Below are 4,974 nucleotides of genomic sequence, written 5' to 3'. Positions count from 1 at the left end.
ATGGCAACCCACTGCAGCAGGGGCTGCAGCCTACGCCGCCGTAGCCAGCGACTCATGGCAGCCCAGCTCCAGGCTGAGCTGTTGTTCAGCATCTTAGCTGTAGAGGGCAGTGTCACTGTCCCTCATATGTGGGATCCTAACGGGGACCTCTGGCATCCCAAGCCAGTTCTTAACCATCGCACCACTTGGCCGGCCCAATGAATTTGTTTTTAAAATAAGTTGACCAGAGTCATTTCTATTGCTTAAAACCAAAGAACACCAATTGGAGCAGAAATTGGTACCTGAGAATGTGTCCCAAGCAAAGACCCTTGAAGAATTATGGAGTATTTGGAATTGATCATCAGGCCAAGATAAGGCAAAAGGCAGTGAGACTCCAATTAACATCTTGGGAGAGGAAACCAGTGGAGAAACAGCAAAATTCTATGGAATTGGGTAGCACGTGCCTAGAATACACTCCAGAGCATGCTGGGTACCTGAACAAAGAGGTCCTAGTGGCAGGGGTGGGGACTATGCATGAACTCAACAATACGGGCTTCCCTTCACTATATTTGACCTGACTACCAACACTTTTAAGTACCCAAATGCTGACAATAATATGGAACTGTGAACTGGTAGTGTAGTAGCAGTCCTTAAGGGGATCAGTGAGTTGAGACAGTAATTTTGTACTCATAGGAATAGAAACTTATTGCATATTTCATGTTGTCCTCACTAGTTTATTATATACAGTAATACCTTGGTTTGCGAGCACAATTCATTCTGGAAACAAACTACTTGTATTGCAAGACATCGCTCATTTACCACATTAAAATGTATTAGAAATGTTTGCTCGTCTTGCGGAACACTTGCAAACCACATTACTCGCAGTCCAAGGCTTTACTGTACTAAATTAATTAATTAATTAACTTTTAAAGATTTTATTGGGGAGTTAGGGGACGGGAACAGCATTGGGGAGTCGGGGGAAAGGGAACAGACAAGTTGCTGTCCTTTTGTTCTTTTGTCTAGTTGTGGAGGACGTTGCTTCACTGGCCCAAGTTGGTACCATCATTGCGCTCGTCCCTGGCGAGACAGATCAGTCTCCGCTTCTAGACTGCCGCTCACTGCGGCTGCTGGCTACACACCCGTAGCCCACGTCAGCGCCCATTTCTTAATTCCTCGATAGCCCTTGAGTTTTCCACGGTTAGTTCAAGTGCCCACCATACAACTTGTCACACCTTAGACCTTTACATTTTAAAATGTATAATTTGCGAGTTTGATTATCATGAGCTTGTCCCAGGGTCTGATCTTCCTTCGATACAGGGGCAAAATTCAGTTTNCCCCTCTTTGGTATATTTCTCCCTTCCCTCACACACATATCATCCCATGTCTCCTCCGATAATCCATGTTCTAAACCTAGTGTGTAATTTTCTATAGTTTTTATTGTGTTGTTATAATAATATACATATATGCATTATATATGATTTTTTTTTAATTTGTTTAATGAAAACAAGATGATATATACATTTTTCCTCATCTTGCTTTTTTCAGTCAACATCCTGAGGAAATCTCTCCAAGTCACCTCACAGAACTCAATTTCCTTATTTTTAACAATAGCTTTCAGAGATGTACATGGACAATACTTAATTAACCATGTTCTTAGTGTTGGGCCTTCCCTTGTTTATGGATTTTTGCTGCTACAGAAAAATCTGTAATAGATCCTAAACTGTGAGTGCTTTTGTCTCCCTGAGATAGACTCTCAGGAGTATAGTTACTGGGGGAAAAAAGCATTTGATTATTGCAGGAATGAAGATTGTGTCATCCAATATCCATTGTACCCTTCTTCTAGCATGATTCCCATAGAAGCAAGGATGGAAAACTAAAACAAAATCCCAGACTTCAGTTAGTTCATCCAAGTAAATACACCTGTGCAGGATTAGATGCTATAAGTGAGCTATGTGAGAAGTGGCCATACAAGTCCATATCATGTGGTGGAAGCATTTGACTTTCTGGAAGCTGTGTTGGAGTTCCTTCCTACTGTCTTGTCTCCAGCCTCATACAGGCCTATAAAAGGTAGTCGTAGCAGTGGGGTTTCCATTGGGATCGTGCATGGTGAGGTGTTTCTTCTTGCTGCATTATCACCCAAAGTTTCCTGGAAATTCTTAAAACAATTTTCTATAATAAATCTCTTTCCACTAAAACATGCTGAGAGTAGATTCTGTTGGTTAAAGCCAACTGTGATTGCAGGCAATACTACCTCAGTGAAATGAGAAGGTGATGTTGGTTACCTGACCTGGCTGCAGTTGAAAGCTGTGACAAGCTGTTTAACATCAAGAATGGTTTGCTGGTGTGGTGTATAGTATACAGTGGTGAACAATCACTGCAACTGTCATGTGTGGTTGGTTACCTGGAGTAAATTACATATTGAAGACAATGCCTTAGTGATCAAAGTGGCTGCTGTAATAGACCATGTGAAGGGCATAAGGAATATAAAGGCTGTGGCTTGGGCTGGCTATTTCTAACTGTGTTTAAAGAAAGAAAATGAAAGTTTTTGGGTTTTAAATTCTTGCCTCAGGGCATGGTTATAGAATCAGGGAGTTCCTATGATTGCCCTAAAATAATCTCTTCATGTAGTCCCACATGGCTGAGTGGGTTGCTAGATTAACATAGGTTGAACTCATAGTCCTGTCTAATCTTTTAAGTAAAAGTTAGGACAGCAGTTGGGAAAACGGGGAGGATCTGGCTGATACAAAGTACCTCAAATCCCACTGAGCCTCTCCTGATAGCAGAAGCCCCCCTCCCTTCCTCTGTCTTATGTGCTTATTGTTGCCCTGATTGAAGCCTTTCTCATGACCTCACCTGAGATAGTTTCCTTACCAGTGAATGTGAATTGTAGTCATACCCCTTCTAGCTCCTCTTATTATATCCAGACATGTAAGTAGAGTCATATAATCCCATGTCCCAGGGGACCAATTACAAAGTCAAATCTTACTTAGCAAAAGAATTGCAAGATTTTGCCAATTTATTTCAAGATGTGGACAATGTGAACATGGAATTCAAGAGATTAGGGACACAATTTTACATTGGCCTAAATTTATTCAGTTTTAGAGGCTCTAACTGCTTAGTTGGTTGATTGAAACCTGGTGTGGCTTATGCTATATGAAGTTGAGATACCAAAAGCTCTTTGGTATGACATAGAGAAATCCAAAGACTTTGGTATTTTGGAATCTTGGAGTGGATTTATCACTCACTCATCCCTTTCCTAATTAAGTCACTCAAGAAATCCCAGAGAACATACCCTTCATCATGGCATAGAAAAATACACTGATGAGGAGATCCCTATATCTTTAAAGGAACCATAGTTGTTGTCCTCTGTAGGCTGGGGAAACGGCGAGATATTCTGTTACTGCAATACATTCCTTGATTTCAATTGAGATAATCATATCCCAGAGTGGTAGAGGCCATAGGATGTAATTTAACCAATGGAGAAAGGTGAGTATGGCTACCATAATAGGCAGCAAGTCTAGAGTGGTTGTCAGAATAGTTTGACACATAGGAAACTTTGATAGTACCTAACATGGGCTATTCAGGGCCAAAACAGCCTGCTAAGGTTCTACTGAAACTGTATAATTGGCAAAAAAAACCCCAAACACCTTTAGGTGTACAAAGAGTCCTGATATAAACCATCACAAAGAAGAGTCATTGCCTCATACCCTTTTTCAATTTCTAAATCAGTTCAATATCCCAGGACCCCTTGAATAAAGGAGAAATCAGGAACCCTTGAGAAAGGACCCTCTGATAACTTAGTTACATATAGTTACTCTTCTTCCTAGTCTTCCCCAAAGGGACTCATGCCTATTTACCATGATAACTGAGTCTGAGGAAAGAGAAATACCCAGACTTCTGAAGAATTATTAGTTATTGGCTCTGAGCCAAAGTTAGTTCCTAAGGAACCTGAATTCCACTGTGGTCCACCAGTCAGAGTGGGGCTTACGAGAGCTAGGTGATGAAGTTTTGGTTACTCTGCTTTTCATGGTGGCCCAATGGGTTGTCAAATCCATCCTGTGTTTATTTTCCTAGCTCTTGAGTTTATAGTTGCAGTGGCGATATTTAGTTACTGGTAGAAAAAATATACACTGCTCTCTGACCCATGAACTTATGTCTGTTATGGTAGAAAGGACCAAATGGAAGTTCTTGGAGATTTTCCTGCTTACCAAAGTTATGAACTAAAGACAACATCATGTCCCTTGGGGGATATTTTGATAGCTAGGCACCATCAAAACTTGAAATATTTATAAGTGGTGATTACCACGTCTCCATTTCACTCATCTGTTTGATGTGTGTCTTGGATAATTTTATTGGATTACCATAAGCTTACCTTCAATTATAGCTCCTGATTTGAATGTGATCTCTTTATTAGAAAAAAATCAACAAAACCTGATAGTCTACTGTTGATCTTGAACTTGCCTTTTTCCTGTCTACCAATAAACAGGTAGCAGGAGAGGCAATTGCTTTTACCCAGGAGGTCAGTTATATAACTTTATTCTCTTGGATCAGGGCTATTTCAGTTCAGCCTTGGGTCATAATTTGGTCGCTATGGTCATGACTATCTCACCATTCTACTGAATATTGCTTCAATGCAATATATTGATAACATTCATTCTGATAAGGACAAAAGAGCAGGAAATAGCAGGTACCTCCAATTCTCTGATGTGTGTGAGATTCCAAGGTGTCACCTCAAGGAAGTGTCTGGGAATCCAGAGGCCTGAGGAATGTTGAGATGTCACCTTCAAAATGAAAAATAAGTGGCAAAATAAAAAACACCTTGCTGGGGTGACCAGTTAGCTCAGTTGGTTAGAGTGTGGTGCTGATAACACCAAGGTTGCTGGTTCAATCCCCGCATGGGTTACTGTGAGCTGTGCCCTCCTTAAAAGAGTCAACTATGCCATTGTAGCATGAAAGCAATGTGTAGCCAATGACCTGACTGTTCCCCAATAAAAA

This window comes from Hipposideros armiger, unplaced genomic scaffold (genome assembly GCF_001890085.2).
Source record: "Hipposideros armiger isolate ML-2016 unplaced genomic scaffold, ASM189008v1 scaffold_1274, whole genome shotgun sequence".
Classification (NCBI taxonomy): domain Eukaryota; kingdom Metazoa; phylum Chordata; class Mammalia; order Chiroptera; family Hipposideridae; genus Hipposideros; species Hipposideros armiger.
The sequence above is the reverse complement of the archived record's forward strand: the minus strand, read 5'-3'. Positions refer to the sequence as shown.